We start from the raw sequence: 23,032 nt of genomic DNA on the forward strand, positions 1-23,032 counted from the left end.
TGATCTTCACCAGGTCAACGTCTCACCACCCCTACAGTTTACTAATTTTTCCCAATCAATTCCCAGATTTTACTTAACTTTATTTTTAACAGATTTTTAAAAAAAGTTTCTGCCCTTCTTGATTTCTTCCCCTTCTCTCTATGGCCCAATGGAAGACCACCTTTCAATGAAGATGGATTCTATAACTGCAAAATGGTTGCTATCAATTTAAAGGGATGTTTAATCACGGTCATTCTAGGTAAAAATATCTCTGAAGTCATAGGCTGGATGTGCTGTTTATATACTTTTGTCTAATACTCATTAAAATGAGTAATATTTGCAATTTAAACACTCATTCACTTCTGCCCAACTCCCAGCAGTGCCTCTGATTTACCCTGGGAAGGCTGGCTTAAGGTCCCTTACTTGGCTGCAGCCAGATCTCAGAATCTAACTCTGTCCTATTTCAAAGCGGAAACAGCAAAGACACCAGACACGTATTAAGTGTCAGGAAAGTTGCCTGAGGTCACACAGCTGGCAACCAAAGGACCCGGGGCTCCGGTCTCCACTGGCCCATTTCTGACCCTGTGCTCTGTGAGCGTATTCAGTTCCCCCTCTGGCCTTCCTCAGACCCCAAATTTCCCATTCCATGTCATAAGGCCACCGATTAAGTTCTGTTTCCAAATCAAGGCAGGGTCTTCCTGTTCCGTTAAGTCGCCAGGTTTTCCCCAAAGCGACTCATCTATGAACGCATAGTTAAGTTGCCCAAAGGGCACTTTGCTAGGAGGCAGCATCATTTCTAAAACCAAGTTTAGAAAATGTGAAGTGAAAGTGATTACTTAGTCAAAGATCCAAGATAGTAACCAAGGAAATAGAAAGAGCTGATAACAGAATACCTAGGAATGCCGCTGCTGCTGCAAATGAGTGTAAAACCCAACCGAGGCGGGGCAAGTAGGAGAAAGTGCCACAGTGACTGCACTGGACGCTGATCGGAGCTGTTGCTGCATGCCTTTCTAGAGCTTTAAGCCTCCGTTTCCTGTTACCTGGTTTAAAATTAATTGGCATGAATTTTTTATGACCAGGAAGCAAACAGACTGACAGGTCTGCAGACCTGGCTGTGTCTTTCTTCCTGTGGAGTTCCCTATTTCTCTTGAATACGAGCTACACAGCTGTGCAGAAACAAGAAAATGAACCAACCTAGCCCTGATTATTCATTCTCAGTCCAATGACACCTCTTCCGTGAAGCCTGCTCCCACCAACCCGAGTCAGAATTAGTTACTCCCTTTCTTGGTTTTCCTATGGTAACAGGTGAATTACAACCTCTGTTATATTGCAGTTATTATCTTGTCTTCTTTTAAAGCATCGTTTTTTTCTGACTATTTGCCCAAATATTTTAAATACAATGAAAACTCACCCATCACTAGCAATATGATTTTAGATTTCCTTCTAAATCTTTTTGTATACATATCCACGTATTCAGTCATTCACATGCATACGCATCCAGATACTTTTCAAAATGGGATCATACTTTACACACTAATTTCAACCTACTTTTTAAACAGTTACATAGATATGTAATTAATCCCCTACTGATGAACATTTGGGTTGTTTCCAATTTTTCACTGGTGTAAATACTCTAAAATCTTGGCACATACATCTTTTTTGTGGTTGTTTGATTATATACTTAGACTACATATTTTTTAACATTTAAAAAAATTATAATTGCCATCTCCCCCACCCCTAGACTATATCAAATTTCAATTTCCACCAGCAGTCTATGGGCATGCCAATCCCTTGTGCTCTCAACAGTCCTGGGCTTTAGCGTGCTCTTTTATCTTTGCCAAAGTGATGGGTAAATGGAGCCTGGTTATTTTAATCTACAACTTTTGAATATCAGTTGAATATCTTTTTCTATGTTTCTCGGCCATTTGTACTTCTGTTTTCAGGAAGTGCAAGTTCGCTGTCCTTTCCCTGTTTCTTGGCCAGTGTTGGTCTCTTTCTTGTTTGTTACATAGAGTTTGCTAATCTTTTGCCTTGAATATCATTACTATTTTTTTTTTAGCTTTCTTCCAACACGTTAAATCACAGTAGAGGGCACTTCACCTATTAGTTGCCCCACCAGAATCCCAGAGCCCTGCCTTAATACCACCCTGTGCCTCCTCGCCCACAGCCAACCGGCCACCAGGTCCTAACCATCCCACTTCCTAAACAGGCCTTAAACCAGTGTGTTTGTTTCCCTCTCCAGTGCCACCACCCTTGCCAAGCCACCATCCTCTCTCATCTGGACTCCTGCAGTCGCCTCCTACCTGTTCTCCTCACGTCCTCTACTCCATTCTCTCACCACCCAGAAGGTAGAGGGGTTTTTAAAAAATACACACAGGCCATTATGGAAAACAGTATGGAGATTCCTCAGAAAACTAAAAACAGACTTACCATATGATCCAGCAATCCCACTCCTGGGCATATATCCAGAGGGAACCTTAATTTGAAAAGACACCTGTACCCCAATGTTCATAGCAGCACTATTTACAATAGCCTAGACACAGAAACAACCTAAATATCCATTGACGGATGACTAGATAAAGAAGCTGTAGTATATTTATACGATGTACTACTCAGCCATAAAAAGAATAAAATACTGCCATTTGCAACAACATGGATGGACCTGGAGATTGTCATTCTAAATGAAATAAGCCAGAAAGAGAAAGAAAAATATCATATGATATCACTTATATGTGGAATCTAAAAAAAAAAAAAGACAAATGAACTCATTTACAAAACAGAAACAGACTCACAGACATAGAAGACAAACTTATGGTTACTGGGGCAGGGAGAGGGTGGGAAGGGGTAAACTGGGAGTTTGAGATTTGCAGATACTAACTACTATATATGAAATAGATAAACGACAAATTTCTACTGTATAGCACAGGGAACTATATTCAATATCTTGTGGTAACCTATAATGAAAAAGAATATGAAAAGGAATATATGTATGTATATGTATAACTGAACTATTATGCTGCACACCAGAAACTGACACAACATTGTAAACTGACTATGCTTCAATTAAAAATAAAATACACAGGGAATCATCCCTGCTGCCCCAAACCCTTTGATAGCTTCCTATTCCTTGAAGATCAGATTCAAAGTCCATAACGTGCTCTTGTGCCTTGAAAGGCTGCTTCTAGGACCCAGTTTCTGCGCTGCTTGGCCTCTGCATACAGCCACCTGCCCCTCAGTCTCTGCTCGTAGTGCGCTGGCTTCCTTTCAGGTCCTCTTCTCCCCATGTCGAGGCCCTGAACATGCTGTTCCTCCGCCTGGAAGGCTGTTCGCTCCCCTCTTTGCTGGCTACTCCAAACTCTCCCGGCCCCTCTCTCAGCTTAAACACCATCTCCTCACTGAAGCCCTGAGCCGCTAGACCAAGTGAGCTCCTCTGGCTATGCATGGAGTTTTCCTTCATGGCCCATCTCACAACTGCAATCTTGTACCACCTGGCATGGTTTGCAGGCTCCATGAGGGCAGGGATGGGACTCTACCCAGCACTGTCTACTCAGAACTCAGATGGTACCCAGCACAGAGCAGGCACTCATCATACACTTACTGAATTAATTTCTTTCTCAAGTTAAAAAAAAAAAATCACATAACCTGTCTATTCCAAGGACCAAGCAATCAACTCTAGGTTTTATGAATAAATTAATGTGAGTTTTCGTATGGAAAGCAGATGAGCTGAAAAGCCAGGCCTGGTGTTTAAGGGCACATTCCCTGGTGTAATTAAGCCCAGTCCTGAAGGACTGTCTCATCTCTCTCCAAAACAAACTGAAGCCTTGGCGTTGGGAACCGCAAGATCAGTGGGGTGGAAGGATCTGGAAGCAGAGTCCATGTCTGGTGCTTTTCTGTAGCTCCTTCCTCTCTTCTCCACCTCGTGTTTTGCCCACATTCAATGAACGACTCTTAATGGACTTAATTTCAAGCCAAATTACATAGTAATTACATCTAAGTCACTGCCTTCTCTACTGTCTAACATTTAAAAATAAATTTGCATCACCTAGCACAATTGACTGGATGGGTTTTTTCCCTCTATAGATCAGTACCTATATTTATGAGTATTTCCTTTTAGGTTTTTTTTTTTTTTTCTGAATTAAAAAACTAAAAAAGTGAATTGCAGGTCAGACAGGCTCAGCTCTGCTGTAGTTACATCTCGGCCCTGCTCGCCACGCCCGCCTTGTCCTCCGCTCAGCATTCTGTGCACTGAACTTGGTGCAAGCGCACCCCTCTCCTTTTCCTACAGGGCCTCTGCGATGGAAGCCCCAGAGGAGGCCAGGGTGTGGAGCCACCGTTTCCTTGGCTTAATTTGGACTCTTCTCAAGCTAATCATGGAGCACTACCCTGGGCGTGACCATCAGTTGCACGTAAGAGGTCAACGGACTCACTTTGGTCAACTCTGGCCACTGATATCCTGGGCGAGGCAGAGACTGGGAGGAGATTGGTAGATCCGGGATTTGCTGAGGCCTGATGTGGAGGGCTCAGGTGTTCATCCATGCTAAGGGGGGCACAGAAGAAGAAGAAAAGCTCGCCTCCTGCCCTGGAGGAGACTGGGTTTCAGTTGGGAAGACAAGACCAAGATGCAGTAAATAGTCTCAGTCCCACCTCTGTCTGAAGCCTCATCCCCAACCACTCCTCTACCTGCTGCTTTAAGATCCTCTTTTTTGAGCATCCCTCTTTCTGGAATGTCCTTCTCCATCTAAAGATCCAAAGAAGAGTGATTGGGACCCCTGGTGGGGCTCCATAAGTCTTTGTTAAATGTTGTTTAGAAGCATTGGCTCTGGACTCAGAGTCTGGCTTTGACCCCTGGCTCTATTAGCTCCCAGCTGGGTGAGCTTGGGCCACATCCTTAACCTCCTCATGTCTCTGTGTTTCCATCTGAAGTGCAGGGATAGTAAAAGCACCTACATCCTGGCTTACTGCAATGCCTACGTGCCTGTCGCCTAACAAAGGCTCAACAAATTGTCAGTGAATATTATTATCACTGACACCATTGTAATTTTAGTTAACAGTATAGTCCTTACTGTGTGCTAGGCATTGTCCTAAACACTTTACAAATATTAACTCATTTAATCCTCATAAGCAATTCCATGCAGTAGGAACTATTATTTTTCTCATTTTATAGATAGAAATGGTGGGTCCGAGAGGCTAATAAAATTGCCCAAAGTCACCTAATAAATAGTGGAGTCAGGATTGTGAACCCAGGCAGTCTGGCCCGGAAATCATGCTCTAAACCACTGGATTATTAACCTTTATTTAATGAATTATCATAATTCTTAGTTATTAATAACTATTCATTTTTATTGATGATGGGTACCTGCCCACTCATATAGATGCCCAGACAGCTGGGGTGGTTAGGACGGGGTTTGGGTCTGGCAGCTAAGCTCAATGAGGTTCAGAGTCATCCAGTCCCAGGTGGGAACCAAGGATCAGAAAAGGACACCAGGCAGAAGGCCAGTGCTGTGCACTGGGCCATTAGACTGGGAAAGGGAGAGGATAACAGAAGACCACAGTCAGCCCTGGGCACTCTGTGGTTGGAAAAAGTGCCCTGAGCGCCCAGGTCCCATCCACTAGGAGGGCTGAGGTTCCCCTGGGTTTCCCACTAGATCCAGGTGGACTCTAGGCCTCAGAACCTGCAAGGGAAGGACACCAGTGACCCAGCCGAGCAGGCTGGAGAAAGCGCAGGGTAAAGCCCCCTTTCTGGGGGTCCCTGCTGCCCCTGCACACGAGGTCCCAGTGACCCCCTGGCTCAGAGATGCTTCTTGAGCTTTAAGTATCCCCCTCTTCAGACGCAGAGGCTGTTGATGCAAGCTATGCTGGTCATGTCACTGCCAGATATCTGAGCGAGGGGGAGCTCTCCCCTGAGGACCGTGGTCTGTAGGTTCCAACCTCACTGTGGTTGGTGTGTGGATTTTTTTTCCTGGACTTCTGCTGCTGCTCAGGTCCTCAACCCAGGCTTACTTTAGCTATCTTTAGGGTATTTCAAAGGTTTTGCCCTCCCTCCCTCCCTCTTGGTTAGATTTCTGCTTTTGTGGGAGATCACAAAAATGAAGAATTTTAGGCATGAGGCAATTCAGGATGAGAAAACTGGACTTTAGCCGCCGGGCCTTGGCCGACAGCCTAAGAACCCACGGCTTGGCAGGGTTAAGAATAAAACCCGATGCCTTAACTGGCTTTCCAAAGACCAGCTGTGTCCTCCTCTGAGTGGGGTCACTCTACACCCTGGCTGGGAACACCTGACATCAAGTTGCTTTCAGAGTGAGGTATTTTTCCATGTTGTACAACAGAGATAACGATGGTTTTATTATTTGCCTAAAAACGTGGACAGTCCAATAACGATCTAAGATGTTACATGATACCATCACTTCTTTTCAACCAGGCCCATGGAACCATGGGAGAGAGCCTCTTTAATTTTTAAAAAACACGAAAGTCAGCTCTCCTCGACACATCAGCTTCTCCACCCAGCTGCTTCAGGCTCACCCTTCCATTAGCACGCAACTGCTGGCTGCTTCCTCTGCGTGCCAGACCCAGATGGGAACTGGTGGCCGGGAAGGTGGAGACAGCATGGAGGTCACCCATGTTCAAATCCTGGCTCTGACTCAGATGAGCCGTGTGGCTCGGAGAAAGTTAACTAACCTCTCTGAGCCTCAGCTTCCTCATCTGCAAAGTGGAGAGTCTTGTCCAACCTTCCAGGGTTGTTGTGGGAATTCTAAGGAATGGCATTTCTCATGCACATTGCTGGGGCCTGCATGTCAGTTCTGAACAGCACGCACTGCTTTTATAACATCCACTAATAATGATGGTCAAGAAGAAGTGGAGACAACCTAAATGTCCATCAACAGATGAATGAAGAAAGAAGATGTGGTAATGTATACACACACACACACACACACAGGAATATTATTTATCCATAAAAAGGAATGAAATAATGCCATTTGCAGCAGCATTGATGGACCTAGTGATTATTACACTGAGTGACATAAGTCAGAGAAAGACAAATATCATATGATATCACTTATATGCCAAATCTAAAAAAAATGATACAAATTCTATTTACAAACCAAAACCAGACCTATGGACGTAGAAAACAAACTATGGTTCCCAAAACAGAAAGGGAAGGGAGGGATAAATTAGAGGCTGGGGATTAACAGACACTCATTACTATATATAAAATAGATAAACAGGGACCTACTGTATAGTACAGGAAACTACATTCAATTTCTCGTAATAACATATAATGGAAAAGAATCTGAAAAGAAAAAAAATGTGCATATGTATAACTGAATCACTTTGCTGTGTACCTGAAGCTAACATTGTAAATCAACTACACTTCAATACAAAATTAAAAAAAAATAAGACATGCTCCCTGCATGAAAAGGTACAAAGTGTGACAGGTGGGATGGGGCAGTCTGTGATCCGCAGTAGCATCCAGCCCAGAAGGGGTCAGTCCCACCGCGATAGGACTGGGCGAAGCAGGCTTCAAGCAAGACATCAAGTGAGCACAGGGTTTTCAGAACGGAAAGGTCCACGGCAGGAGGTACGAAATGCAGACTCGTCTGAAAAGGGTGAGCAGCAGCAGGAGCAGTGGATCTTCTGAGAGCATGCGTGCTACAAAGGATGCAGGGGTGGAGCCTGGAAGACCTCGTGGGCCAGGTTCTAGCAACAGGTTCAGCCATCAGGGGGTTTTAAGCTGGGCAATCATAGGGCCACGTTTGTCCTTGAGATCAGTCCCTGGCTGCAGTGAGGCTGGACTGGAGGGGAGAGCCTGCGGCAGGGGGAGACAAGGAGCTGTGGCTGACCCAGGCCGAAGGGAAGGGTCTCTAATTTCACTCATCAGGCTGCTAGTAGCCCCTGCCTGGCTCCTCAGGGCCACTTGACTGCAATGGCCCAGTTACCTACCAGAGGCTGTGGGCATCGCTGCCCCATAGCTGCTCTGAGGAGAGTCCTTTCAGCATCAACTACAAAACCATCTGCCCGAATCAACCTGTTCCTTTCTGACATGGCTGGGACTGCACCTTCCCCTCTGCAGGCCTCTCAACCCCAGCGCCGTCTCATAGCCCCTGGCTGGAGCCACTGACAGGGTGACGGGGCTGTGGCCACAGCCTCCATCAAAGCAACTCAATTCCCTTCTGTTAGATTATTTTTGTGTGTGGACCCACACTCAGTTTTGAGGATCATATGAGATCCTAACAGACGAGGCCATGGGCCCCAGAGGTTTATAGTCAAGGACACAGGTCTGTGCTGTAGCCCAAGGCTGAGTGGTTCAAGGGAGGCCCGAGTGACAGGGCTGCGGGCACCAAAGAGACAGAGCCGTGAATTCTCCTTGGCAGCGTCAGAAAAAGCTTTATGCGAGAGGTGGCACTTGCCAGGGCCCTGGGGACAAAGGAGGCATTGGACAGGCAAAGGGTGAGAAAAGAGCTTTCCAGGCTGAGGGAGGGTGCGTGCAGAGAAGGCAGTGCTGCTTTCTCTGGCTGGACCACAGGGCTTGAAGAGGAGGTGCCGGGAGGCAAAGACCAAGGGGTGCTGAGGTCCCGCTGGGAGGGGCCTGATGTCACCTTCTCCTTTCTTCCCCAAGGCACAGGAACTATGGTCCCATAAGAAACAGCAAAGCAGGAAATGCATTAAGCACCACTGTGCATCTGCCACGTGCATGACGTTAACCCTACACAAGTCGTTTGGTCGGAATGTGGTAACCATCCCGGGAGGCACATGTTGTTATCATCCTCGTTTTACATCTGAAGAAACTAAGGTTGAGAGAGATTCCCTGACCTGCCTAAGGCTGCAGAGGCAAGGACAGAGCCCAGATACCTGAATACAGTCCCAGCGATCCTTCCTCTGCCCACACCAGCTCCCTAAACGGCGGAGGCAGATGCTTAATATGTTTCAAACAGTTGAGGAGACAGAATCATCATCACCACCACCGTCTTCATCATCATCACGACCACCATCGTCATGGGCTCAAAATTTTACTTCATAAAGGAGAAGATGTACCATATGTGCCTCTTTGTAACAGGATCTTACAAGATTCCCAAGCATATCTGTCTAATTAAAATCAACCGCTACCAGTGACCACCTGCGGTCATTGCCAGCCTGCAGGGTGTGCCGTACTTCACGACATGCTGATAACGACTTGACAACAACCCTATAAAGCAGGTTTTACTTCCCTGGTTTTATGGTCGAGGGCATGGAAGCTCAGAGAGGCAAACTGATGTGCCCTAATGGTGCAGAGCAGGAACCAGACACACGTCTGGGTGCCCAGCCAAGACCTGCCACCTGCCATTCTCTTGGCAGCCAACTGCCACCTGCCAACTTCAAAATCAACAGTCTGTACTTCCAAGGGGTCCTCTTCTGCTGGCCCATATGAGTGAATGATGCCCCTTTCCCACCAGCAGCACAAGCTAGGCCACCTCTCAGCACCCCTCCCCTTCACCTCACCTCTGCATTAACCCCTCACCGAATCCCTCTGGTTCTTTCTCTCAGTCCTGTCCAGTTCTCCCGTCTCTGCCTCCACTAATCAAGGCCAAGATACAACCATGTCCCACCTAAGCTTCTGCAGTGGCTTCCCAGCTGGTCTCCCTGTATCCTGCACTCGTAGAGATGTGAGCCCTTCCTTGGCTCCAGTGCCCAGAGAGCTGCTGCTGGTAGCTCTGTTTCCTCTCACCAAATGCCCCGCCCCACTCATCTCCTCAAACACCCCACTGTCTGTCCTGTTTCAGAGCATTTACAGAAGCTAACCTCAACTTTGCAGACCCAGCTCAAATGTCACTTCCTCCGGGAAGTCTTCCCAGACTCCCCATCTAGATCAGCATGAACACACCAGGACAGCTGTGCCTGTGGATGAACTATGGAAGCACTTCTGGACCAGTTGCTACAGAGTCGCTGCCCTGAACCCCAGGGTGCCACCTACCATGACCTCAGCTCCTCCCCAGGGCCCTCCAGCCAGCCCTTCCCACAACCCAGAGGATAAGGCACATGTGACAAGCAGAAGGCTCCCGGACCTGCTGAGCACTGCAGCCGAGGCCCGTTCTGACTGGCCCATGCACGGGCAGTCTAGCTTGTTAAATATTTTGAATGCCACCCCTGCTCTTGATCGTGTACTTCTCATAGTTTATAGTTATGATTTATTTGTGTGACTTTTTGAGTCATGAACTCTGGGAGGGCAGGGAGCACAAAAGTTAGGCTTACCACGTCCAGGCTCAGCAGAGATGGTCCAAGTGACATAATGAATTAAAGGAACAGCAAGTGCTGTGTCCTCCACCTTTCTGATGTATCTGCTCAGCTTTTCTAGCAATTTCAGGGACCCAGCAATAAAGAAGCTGTGCTGATACAACAGACCATCCGAGCGAGCTCAGCAGCGGGGTTGGGCAGGAGGGGGTGCCTGTCCCGACAGAGTGACTTCATGATTTCCGCTACCTGCAGACCCTGGGGAGACCGGAGGAAGGCAGTCCTTCTGGGCGTGACTTTTCCTGTTCCTTAGTCACTTTATCAATCTCGTAAATCAATCTCATATCAGTTCTCAAACCCAGCCCCAGGTTTTATTCATCAGGCAACACATTAGTCCCAAAGGCTACCTTCTCTCATGGTTGCTATTGTAAAACTCCCTGAGCAAGTTTCCCTGCCTCACCTCTCACTCCCGCTGATTCTTCTCCTGCACCAAGTATGTTCTTAAAAGGTGCATCTGTTCATGTCTTTCCTCTGTTGAAAGCTCTGTGGCTTCACACTGTCCTTGAGATATGTTCAAACCCTCCCCCAGTTTACAAGGTCTTCTCTGGGTCTTGTCTCACCCTCTAACTTCACCATCTGCTTCTCTCCTCATTCTCTTCTAGTTCCTCCATCAACACACACTTTTTCCTGCCTCAGGGCCTTTGCACATGCTGTCCTGATTTCTAGAACTTCCCAGCTCATTTCCATTCACCTTCTTTGTTTTAACTTAAAGAGCACGTACTTGCTGACTAATATACATTGGTCAGCTCCTCCAATGATCCATTCAGCATATCTGAACCCACTACTCAATGTCTATCTTGAATAGAAGCCCCATATGGGCAGGGACTATGTCATCTCATCCACTGCTCTATCTAGCCCATTGCTCAGCCCAGTTCCTGACACAGAGATTCAATCAACATTTGATGAAAGAATAATCAATATGATGAAGCTGTAAGCTGACAGGTAAATTCTAACAGTTACCATAGAGATTTCAAAAATTAGCAAATCAATTTACCTCCCTCCTTCTGAGGTGTGGAAGGGGTCTGAAAACTCAGTAGTGCAGTTCGTAAGGGACCAGACTGAACTCTTAGGAAAGAACTTGAACTGTTAATAAATAAAAAAGGATGGAAGGAAGGAAAAAAGAAAGGAAGAAAGAAAGACTAGAAAAAAAGGAGTCAAGGAAAAGAATAGAAGATGACCTCTCCAAAGCAATGCTGAGTAAATGTGCAGGAGAGGACTCACTGACGATTTGCTTGCCCCTGACAAGCCAAGAACTGGTCATTCCGTTCCAGGACATGGGACCCACACTGGATGGGTCCCATCCCGCCTCTGACCCTGACCAGCTGTGTGACCCTCAGCCAGGCATTTGCTCTCTACATCTCAGCTTCCCTCCTGCAAAAGAAGTGCCCATGCCCCCCCGGGATCTGGAGTTTCTGCACAGGAGCCTCACGGAAGAACCAGGATGTGGAGGGTGTGGAGACTCAGAGATGCAGTACTATGGCATTCTCCATGCAGGATTCCCCAAGGGGGAGCCCAGGCTCATGGGGGCAGCGGGGAGCCTCCATCCCCACTCCTCCCACGCCATCCCAGGCTTCTCTGACATTCTCAGCCACCAACAAATTGGGAGATGTTGGTCTGATGTAACTGAAAGTCAACCAGGCTGCACAGGGCCCAGGGAATTGCTTCTGAAACCACTACAGATGTGGGAGTAGAGGCGGCTGGGAGGACAGTAGGAGGAGGGGCTATGCTGCTGAATGCGAGGCCCTGGGCCTGATGTATCCTGGAGTCCCAGGTGTTGGGGCAGCCTAGAGAATACCTGGGACAAAGATCTTAGCCTTTTTGTCTCATGGACTCCTTTGGCTGTTTCTCAAAACTTATAGGCCCTTTCCCAGAAAAATGTTTCCAAATGCAAAAAATAAAATCCATAGTATTCCAATGGAAACCAATTATATTAAAATGGTTACCAAAATGTGAAATTGATAAATCTGATACAGTAATGTTTTTACTTCTCTTTAAGGTCAAGATTTGTAACAAGATCTAGTGGCAGGTGTAATACCTCTCGTAACTTTGGAGTAGTAATGAGTGGAAATGATATTTTGTGGTACCTCTAACAACTTTAATGGGATACAAAAGTATCTAATTCCTCCTGGTAATAAAGCCCAGAGACTTCTCATGCCAGTGTGGTTTACGGCCTATGTTCACAACGAGAGAGAATGTTAACTTCTTTCCCAGGAACGTGCTCACGTTAAGAACTTCTGTTTGAGGGCGACTCAAGAACTTACGCCTTTCTGAAAGGGGCAGTCACCGTCCAGCATCAGCGGAGGATGCCACGCAGGAAGGTGCATCTGGCATTACCAAATCTAACTTCCAAAGAGAAGGTGGAAATCCATATCTTTGGCAAAATGTCCTAGTTTTTATATTAAATGTCTTGATAATCAAAACAGGATGAGAGCCCCAAAACATGTCTACAGGCTGTCAGTTTGCAGCCTCTGGGCTGTACAGACAGCTGGGGATAGGAGATGAAACAGGTCAGTGTTTCCTATACAGCCCCAAAGGTTCCTCACCTCAACCTAGCCTTGGAGGTCAGGTGGTGCCCATGCAGAGTAGGCATCCCTGCGAGGGGAACTGAGGCCCCCCCAGTGGAGACAGCTGGTCCTAAAATTGTGCCCTCTGTCCCTCACTGCTGTGAGGTTGGTATGTTTTATTAATAAGCCTGGATCATGCTCACAGCACATAAAGGTAAACAGAGATGCTTCCAGGGTGGGTAATGCAGGCAGTTCTAATAGATGAAGAAACAGGCTTCCAAATATAAATAGGAAGATAAGATAGAGATCCAAGTCTGCTTCATGTTGATCTGCAGGCTGAGAGCCACAGGCTCGGAGAGTCGTGAATCATTTGGGCTGGAAGAGACCTTCATTCAGAGGATGAGGACACAGGACCAGAAAGGGGAAAAGTCTTGCCAGGGGTCATACTCCTTATGTGAATACTTCTGATTTCTCATAGCATCAGTTTCCTCATCTGAAGACTCGGACAGAACCACTCACAGTTTCCCGAGTGTGTTGTATTCTCTCCAGCCCAATGCTGGTGTCCGTGCTGTTCCCTCCTTCATCCGGCTGTCTCTGACTTGACCTTCAAGGGCAGCTCGAGTCTGCCCTTGGGCACCTGCCCTGATTCCTTCCTCTGTGCCTCCACCAATGACAGTACATGCACACAGGACTGTCGCCGTCAGTGTATGTGTCTGCCCCTCATACCAGCTGGGAGCTCTGCAGGGCAGGGCCCTGCTTTCTCCGGCTCTGTGCATACAGAGCCCAGCTCAGGGCTGGGCACACAGCAGATGCTCTCCAGACCTCTGCAGAGTGAAGCACTGAACAATGTGAGTCCCTCTTGCAGAGGCAGAAGGAGGCTGCAAATAAAGACTGTTACAGGCGAGCTCACCAAACACCACCCTGATACCAAGTGAACATGGCAAATGATCCCAAGCCTAAGATAATACAGACACTTGAGTCTACAACATCAAAGTCAAATATACCAGCCAAAATGCAGGCAAGGAGAAGCACGCAGCTACTTTGATAATCCCTCTTGTGAACAAAAGGGACACAAAGTAGTTATTGAAGTTCCAATACGTGTCAGGCTCCACGATGGATACTTTCCCACACGGCCTCACTTAATTCCCAGGGGCTTTAGAAGTCGGTGATACACCTAGGCTGTAGGTGTGGGGTGAGGAAAACGAGGTCCACCCATGACAGGGAGGAGAGAAGGCAGGACTGAAGGAAATCCACACCCCTCCAGAGTCCAGCCCCTTCTGTCAAAGTCGTCACTGTCATTAACAATGGACCCCTCATCCTGCCCGCCTGAACCATGGCTCATCCCAGGCAGGGGCGGGAGCTCTGAATAAGTCATCTCCTCACTCTCCCCTCCAGCACTGATATTCCAGACTGCCACTGCCACAGGTCTGGGGACTCGGGGGGAGGGGTCGCTGTGGGGTCCTCCAGAGCTCTCAGAAGTGGGAGGGAATAAAGCGCGTAAGGCAGGAGAAGCCGTCTCCCTCCCACTCCCAGGCACAACTATCGCCACGGAGTCAGGAGGACGGAGAGGGCTCTGTTCTGCTGTCTTTAGATTTTATTTTTAAAGCATTATTTACGTTTGTGTGTTACACCCAGAAAACTTTGGTTTAGAGAGTGCCGGTTTGGAGACAGAAGCCCTCAGGGTCACACATCCCTTCATCAGCCTAGTAGTAATAACTCAAGTAGCAGTAAGACTGGGTGTGAAAAAGCAGCTTGTGAATGTCATGGAAACCACTCTGATTGCTCGGTGCATATACACTGTGCATCTCCAGCTTCTAAGTGGAAAGGATTCTGCATCCAACAGTGACCAGTACATTGAATTCCCTTGTATCACGGATGTTTGAGACAGAGGCTTGGAGTAAGAGACTGAAGTCTCAGACTCACCTAAACCCTCTGAGTCGGTCTCTTATCCCTGGACCTCAGGGATTTAGCGATGACGATTAAGTGCAGGATGGAAGGCAAGCAGCCGGCACAGTTCCGACACGATGCAGGCTGGTCTCCCGCTCCCCACTGCCTTCACTGCAGAGCTGTTGGGGCTGAGCACTGGGGGTAGCCGAGGCGCGGAGGACAACAAATACAGTGGATGTGCTGTTTATTTCCACAGGCTTCACTTCCATCAGACTCTCTTACTCTTACTTTGTCAGTCGGGCTAATATTTTACAAGCCCACAATATATATTGTTTGTATGAGCCCCCAAAATCCTCAGACTGAAATCAAATTCACCTGACACTCTCTGGCTTGAAGACTAAAGCCTGACACTTTCCCTTACCCTCCCAGGGTCTCCGTTATCAAACCAGCCAACGTCCCCTCCCAGCATGCACTTGGGGGCCTCCACCCAGGTCTGCTCTCCCCTCTCTGTAGGTGTTCTGCTCCTTCCTATCACTGCACCTTTGCTTATGCTGTTCCTCTTCTGGAACAATCCAAATCCTTCCAGTGTCTGCCCTCCCCACCGCCTGCGAGAAGCAGTCCCCTGCACTTTAATCTCCTGTAACTTCTCCCTCCTCAGAATCCCATGATGCTCAGAGAAGCAGCTGTCATTTTTTTTTTTTCTTTTCCTCTTCTTCCCGGGGACTGTTCCTCTTGCTGCAGGGCCCTGGGTGAGTCTCAGAACCTTTCAGGGTCTCTACATTCTCTCCCAAGAAGGAAAGCTCTTCTAAGGCAGGGCCAGTGTGGCCCAGTGCCTAGCAGAGAACCAGGCAGGCGGCACGGGCTCAATTAGCAAGTGCTCCCCCCTCCCTGGTTGGAAGGCCGCCACCAGGCATGGTGAGGCACAAGATGGAATCAGCACCTGGCAGAGTGGAGACAGTCCCTGCCAAGCCTGCCACAAGCACATTCGGAAGTGGGCTGTGCTCCTTCTCTTAATGAGATGCACCAACCCCCACCCCACAGAGTGGGAGCAAGCAAATCCATTCTCTGCCAGGGCAAGCAGACTCATTCTTAGCAGCATGGCTAGACTTAGAGGCTGCATGCTTTGTTACCACTGGGACAAGCTGCCCACATATTCCTGCGTTCAAGAAGGTTCCCACACACTGGATTTGTCTTCTAAAGCCCCATCCTTAGCCACTGTCAGAAATGACCAGTTTGTGGGACTGGTGATGCTCCCTGACTCAAAACTTGGAGGCAAGGAAATAGACCCTACATCATACTTTTCTGACTTTGGTTGTTTTCATAACCGTAAGTCCCTATGCATACATGTTGACTTTTCCACAGATTACCAAATGAGGGGTTTTCTAGTGTTTCAGAATATGATTCCAAAGCCTAGTGAAATTAATCCTCTGGCTTATTTATTCCAAGATCTTGTGCAAAGGGACCAGGGCTCCAGACAGACAAAGAAAACCCCAGCTGATGAATCTGAAGCTACTGGTCCAGGTCTTCCCACCCCACTTCTTTACCACAAAGCCCAGTAAATTACATGCACTAGGGCCTCCCTCCCTACAAAAAGATATCCCACATAATGCTTTCCAAAAGGATAATCCTCTGCTAAGTCCTACACAATCGTTCCCAATGTTTGCTGGTGATGGACACCAGGAAGCCATCGAACTTGCCTCAGCTCTAAAGACATTTGTGCTAATAATTCCTGCTCAGAAAGAGCTCCATTCCTGCAGATTTCAAGGCTCTGGAAATCAGACTTCTAACAAATTTCCTTTGGTTTTGTTTCCCATAATCGTGCTTCTGTCTGCTTCATGCTCTTCTTCAAATGTGTGGGTCCCAGTGGACTATTGTACTCCATGAATGATGGCTTCAGGCTCGACAAATGGCCCTCAATCTATCATCCTGGAGCTCCAGCGGCAACAACAGAGCCTGCTGTGTCTCCCTCCGCAAGCAGGCAGAGTGATAGCCCTGCCCTGGACTTGCCTTCCCCTGCTGTCTTGGGAGGGGATACCAGGAATGCTGGGAGTCAAGGCTGAGCCGCTTCCACTTTGAATGCACAGCCCTTCTTGTCTGTGGAGACCCCACTTATGTTCTCCTCTCCATGTGGCCAATCCCGGTGGTCACCCATCCTCCCCTTTGCAACCTGGGTCTTCCTTCTAATCATGTCATCCATCTCCCTGTGGGGCTCTGAGAACCTAATGAGATAATCATGCCAAGAATGGTTTGCAAATGCAGCACAGGCAGAGTGGCTAAGGACTGGCTTTGCAGTCAGGGTTCAAATCCCACTTGTCACTTTCAGAATGTGTGACCTTGTAAGAGCCACTTAACCTCTCTCATCTGCAAAGTAGGAATAATAATGCCTGCCTCACAGTGTCACCATGACTCTCAGGTGGATATGGAGGTGATGGAAATAAATCACTAGGAACAGTGCCTGGCAATCAGAAGGTAATTACTAAGGGGTACTATTATTTTAAAAATTAATAGTATAATAATATTAATAAGAATTCAGTAGTTTCCCTAAAACACTAGAAAAACTGATGATGGAGAGAAATGAATCATGCTTACTTGTGGCTTTGGGTCTCCCTTGATCAAAGGTGCTGAAGCCTGAGCTTGAGATGCCTGGTGGCACCAGTCCCAAGCCACCCCAGCACTCCCCTGGATCAAGCTCAGACCCTGGCTCTGCCACTTGCTGTGCGACCTTGGCTAAATGATTTAAACTTTCTAAGCCTCAGTTCCTTCCTGCACAAACTAGTAAGGTCTACCTTATAGGGTTGTTGTGAGTACTAGCGAGGCAATGCAGGGAAAACGCCAGCCTTCAGGTCCTGGCCTACAGTAGGTGCTAAAGAAACTTTGGCTAGTTACTTATTCACTAGACTCCTAATAGGAGCCTAGGGCACTGTGCTTGGTGCTGAAGGAGAGGAGAGGGAGGGGCAGAGAGGGGGACAGGAAGAGTGGTAGAGGGGGAGGGGAACATGTGAATAAGACATGGTCGTGAGTCACACTCACGTGGAGCTCACTGACTAATGCAGTGATTCTCAGCCCTGGCTACACATCACAGTCATTTAGAAAACTTGCAAAAAAAAAAAAAAAATAGTGCTGCCCAGGCTCCATACTCAGAGGTTCTGATTTAATTGGTCTGGAGTGACACTTGGGCATAAGAATTTTGTAGAAGCTCCCCAACATGATTCTAACATGACCAGGACCAAGAAAAACTGGCCTACTGGGGGAAGATATGAGCACATAGATGGTTTTTATAACATATGCTTAGGGCTCCAACAGATTTGTATACAAAGAGTGATAGGAACATGGATGATGGTACAGATAATCCGCATCATTTAAGCCGAGTAATAGCATGGGAGTAGGACTTTAACAGAAGGAGGGTCTGTGAGAAGGGCGTTCTGAGACTTTTCTGCGTGACTCCAAATAAAGGCAGAGCTGCAGCAAGTCACCATGTATGACCTGGAGCAAACCAGGGCAAGGAGGAGGAAAGTGAGAAAAGTTGGACTATTTCCCATGAGCAGAGTTCCTTCGGGACCTCAGCCCTGGCTCTGCATCCCAGTGCTTGGCTGGGTCCCTGGGGCTTGACTAGGTCCCTGGTCCAAGGGCTTCACCCTTCAGAGAGGGAGAGACAGAGGAAGGAGAGAGCACTTTGACATGGTCAGGTGGCCTCTGGGAAGTTTCTTTGCTTCCCCATCAATAGCACCACAAGCCTTGCAGAGAGGTCAAACACCTAGGGTGACTCAAAGGTTTGTTGGTTGCTTGGAGATGGCCTCCTGTCCATGGTGCTGAACAGTTCCTGGGCTGGAGAACCAGGCCGTTCAAGGTGTGGGTGTGGTCTGCAGACAGGCAGCACCAGTGCTACCTGGGAGCTCACAAGAAATGCAGAATCGGAGGCCGCCCCAGACAGACAGAATCAGAATCTGCCACTTATCAAGTCCCCAGCAGGTATAAGTCATGAAATTAATTCAATCCTTTGGGAACAGCATGTTTAAAGAAAAGAATGGAATGGAACAGAAGAGACTAAAAAAAAAATGGCAGAGTGCATCACACTTCAGAGCAAGTTTTGTTATTACATATATGGGTATAGGGAGGAGGATCCAAGAAGTATTCATTCTTAAAAGTTGGATTTTAAACAATGTCTGAAAGGCACTGCTTCTTTTTCCTAATCCTGGGACACTGGATGCTTACCTAATATCTTCTAGGACTTTGAGCCAGATGAGAGAACACAGACAGTGGGAGAAAAATGGGGTATAGATCAATAGAGAAAGAATGAGAGACTGGACCTGCTGAAGACGTATGTACTGAGAGAACAGTGGAGAAAGTTAAAAAAGAAAAAAGCAGAGAGGACTGGACGTGAGTGTTAAAGGCTGCAGTGTTACTTCTTTAAAGTGCTCTTGGCTTTCTTTCTTTTTTTTTTAATGAAATTTTGTAAAACTTTACACAACCCTTGGAACAAACATTGCAGTGAGTTTCTATTACTTAACACACACAGTTCTTTGACTTGGGAAATCCCTCACATTGCTGATGGCTTGCTACCGCTGGCCACAGGGAAGATGCTGGGGGAAAAGGGTGGGAAGGTCCACTTGGGGTTGGTGGCTCCTCCTCGCTGTGAGGTTTCCTAGGTTTCTTACTGCTCACCGTCAACCAAAACCTTCAGACACACAGGTCTCGAGAACTTTGCAGATAAAGAAATGGAGGACTCTTTAAAATGCACATTTTGTTTGCTTCAAGGGGTGACACAGAACAAATTGTCAAGAGTAGAAGTGACACCGTGATTTTTCTTCCTTTCAGAACCAGGCAGTGGGAGTTATTCACCTCTTGACACAAGCCTGTTATTTCATTTGTACAACGGTGTCCTACATTTGATTTTGCCTGGGAAATTCGTGTCTAATGGAAGATGACAAGAAATGACTTTTAAAATAATCTAAATAATTTTGTCTCAGGCTAGTAGAGTTTATAAAATACTGAGTTCAAAACTCCCACTTAGGGAAATTCTGCCTGGAGGTCATGAAATGGGACAAAAAGTTTGTTAACACCCACAGATGGTTTCAGCTCCAAGGAAGACACAACTCCACCTGGTGACACCTGTGTTTGTCCTCCAAGATGGCAGAATCAAGACCACATCTCCTCTGTGATGAGCTATGATGACGTCAACATGGACAGTTTTACTTTGTTTTTCACATAAAAATGACTAATATAATAATATCATATCATATCATATCATATCATATCATATCATATCATATCATATCATTTTTGATGCAGAGTGCTTGACTTTTCAGGGTCATTTTAAGTCCCTCAAACTCTAAGTTAGTTGGCATGACTTTTGCTATAAGTAGAGTAGCTACCTTTTACTGGTACCTACTATGTTTCAGAGCCTAGCTTTATTTATTTAATCCACTTGACACACACAACGGGACAAGTGTTACAATATCTATTTTCAGAGATGCTAAAATGTAAGCTCAGAGAGGTTTAGTGATTTGCCCAAGGTCACACAGCTCATCAGAGTAACACAGCCAGAATCTGAATCCCAGCATGTTGATTCCCAAACTCCAACCAAGCTGACTAAGTGTCAACTTGTTCAGCTCCCTTTCTCCTTCAGTTTCAAAATCCCCAACATTTCACAATAACCTGCTTCCCCAAGGGCTTCTGGTTATTTTCCCAACTTGCTACTTTCAACTTTCTGGGTCTTGCTTCTGAGTCAGCTGCCATTTCTCTCCTTTTTGTCTGGCACTGAAGAAACAGTCTTGTGTAAGTGGCTGGTCACTCAGAGTTGGATCTCTGGAAGGAGACTGGATTTCCCCTGTGGCTCAAAATGAGACCTGCTTTCCCTTTATTCAGTCAATGATTTTACAGTCAAATAGCATAGACTCAAAGTGGGAAAATTTAAGTACATTTCAGCTTCAAGGCTGGATTTCCTTAACATCACAATTTAAGCATTTCTAAAACTGGTTAATGCTTAGAAGGAAAAGTCCCATCTGAGAAGTGACATTTTGAAAATCCTGATCTGAATACAAAGACAGTCAGCTTAACACAACAATAATTTCTCCAGGGCTTCTCATGTTCCCTGTACTGTGAATAAGGTGGATATAAAAAGGCAGCAAGACATCGTCTTAGACTAGGGTATTTATTTATGGTATTTTCACCAGTTTAAAAAAAAAAACTAGTATTTTTTTATCAGTAAAAAAAAAAAAAAAAAAAGAGTATGTTTTTTCACCAGTTAAAAAAAATCCCTGAAACATTATAAGTAGAATTCAAGCTAGAAGAAACACATTCCAGCTCAAGATAATAAAGAATTTTCTGACCATCAGCACTTACTCAACAGTGAAACAGCTGGCTTTACCAGGAAGTTTTACCCAAAGTGTGCTGGTAAATATTTAACAACTGGCTCTCCAGGAAACAAATAACCCACCCTGGTTTGTAGCGTTTGCTGTTTGCTGATTTCTGTGGTGTAAATACTCCCACCACGGCCTATTTCAAGTTCTCAAAGTGGAGCCATTGAAAGTGGAATTGGGAAGGGGTGAGCAGAACAACCGCTCCAAGGGTTTCCACCACACACATAAAACAGACGTAAATAACCTGAGCAGCAGAGGAGCATGCGGCGCAATAACCAGTAACGGCTGAGTGTCAACTATTTTCCCCCTTTTAATATAATTTACTTAAGTTTGTATAGTTTAAATTTTTAGTAATGGCTGTGTTTAGTAACAGACTCACAGTATCCCTGAAAAATTAACCATCAGTGCTCGTCAGCCAGTCCGGGGGCTCCGCCACTCCCCAGGACCTTTGCCATAGTGTTGTGTGGGGTGGGGGGGTGCATCCAGACTCTGGGTGCCCACCTGTCCCGGATATGATTACCTAAGTCTTCAAGCTTATTCAACTGCAGAGGCAGCACTGGCTGGGGGCATTTCACTACCTGCCGTGTACCAGTGACGGTGCAGAGAGCTTTGTGTGCTTTGTCTCACAACGTCTTATTTATCCTGATTAAAACCCCATAAGGAAGATTGGGACTAATATCACCCGCATGATAGTGGGGAAACTGAGGCTTAGAAAGCTTAAGTAACTCGCCTAGAGTCACAGAACAGTAAGTGGCACTACCAAAATGTTTGACTCCAAATCGTTTTTCCTTAAACCAGGACGTTACACTGATATTGTAAGAAATGCACTCTGCCTACTGGTTCATGAATCTCCATGATCCGTCAGGGCACTAAGGTCTGTGAAGCAGGAGAGATGGGCTGCTCCCAGGTGCAGATTTCAGAAGGGTTGGCTCACACTTCTGAATCCAGAGACTTACACTGAGCCGAGAGCACACCAAGGAAGGATTTAAATGAAAAGCAACTTTCTTTTGCAGAAAGCAAAAAACTAAAATCTGAAATTAAGTAAACCCATATAAAATCAGCATCTTTGTAAGTAAAAAAAAAAAAAAGTTGAATATCTACAACTTAATTTTGTTCCACTGAATGGACCCTTTTGGACATACTTAGGGACTGCCAGCAACATGCAGCCTGATCTAAGAGTCTTGTTTCTCTGTGCTAACAGCTAACAAACTCTTTTCTTTAATCAAACTAGACAGCTAGACATGCAGGACACCTTATCTCTATATCACAAAGGTGCAGGTGAGTACAGATGTCTTGTCCAGTACAGCCATCACATTCTCTCCTGTATAATCAAACTGGAAATCCTAAACTAAGCCAGCAACTGCCTGACCTGCCCCATGCTGAAGCTCTGACCCTAGTCCCTGAGTTCACACTAGGTGAGCACCCTGACTGGGCACACAGTTGGCTGATAAGATGTTCCCACCGGGTAGAGGGTTCTCTAGTGATTACCAGGCCTGCAGGGTCACTCATTCTATGCATTGCCCACCTACCTTCACCTGTGATGGAGGGTCCGGGCAGGGCAGGAAGAATGTCATCCATATTTAATGGGGCAGCTTGACCCCAGAGCCCACTGGGAGAGGCATGGCCCACTGGTTCCCCTTCTCCCTATCTTCCACAGCCTCCTACCTCTGGTAAAATTCCAGGATTGCAACTGAATGAAAGTGTTTGCACTCAGTGTTTACCTGTGGAGGCTTGAGTCACCAGATTAGCCAAGATCCCTGGGCTGCGCGTGTTAGTTGCTTTTTCATCACGCCTCCATCGCAAGGAATTACTGAGGTACCGCTGCATGATGCAAACTACCTAAACTGTGGGCAACAGCTCCCAGAGCAGCAGACACAGGGTACGGGGAGGGCTGCCTGGCTCTTGGCATGGAGGAATTTTTACTTTGAAATCAATCAAAATTGCAGTTTAGAAAGCTCTAATCAGCACTATAAATTTTTGAGCATAAACAGTACGACAGGAGAGTTGTTTGCAGTCCTCACAAGCAGCTCTTCAAGGTGA

General features: G+C 46.6%; 1 protein-coding gene across 1 annotated transcript in view; it reads right to left on the reverse strand.

Moving 5' to 3' along the window:
* The window catches only part of TENM4 (teneurin transmembrane protein 4), a 2,614,938-nt gene that overhangs the window by 572,661 nt on the left and 2,019,245 nt on the right, over nucleotides 1–23,032 (reverse strand). The gene's annotated exons all lie outside the window — the stretch shown is intronic.

The sequence above is a fragment of the Camelus dromedarius genome, chromosome 12 (genome assembly GCF_036321535.1).
Source record: "Camelus dromedarius isolate mCamDro1 chromosome 12, mCamDro1.pat, whole genome shotgun sequence".
Lineage (NCBI taxonomy): Eukaryota > Metazoa > Chordata > Mammalia > Artiodactyla > Camelidae > Camelus > Camelus dromedarius.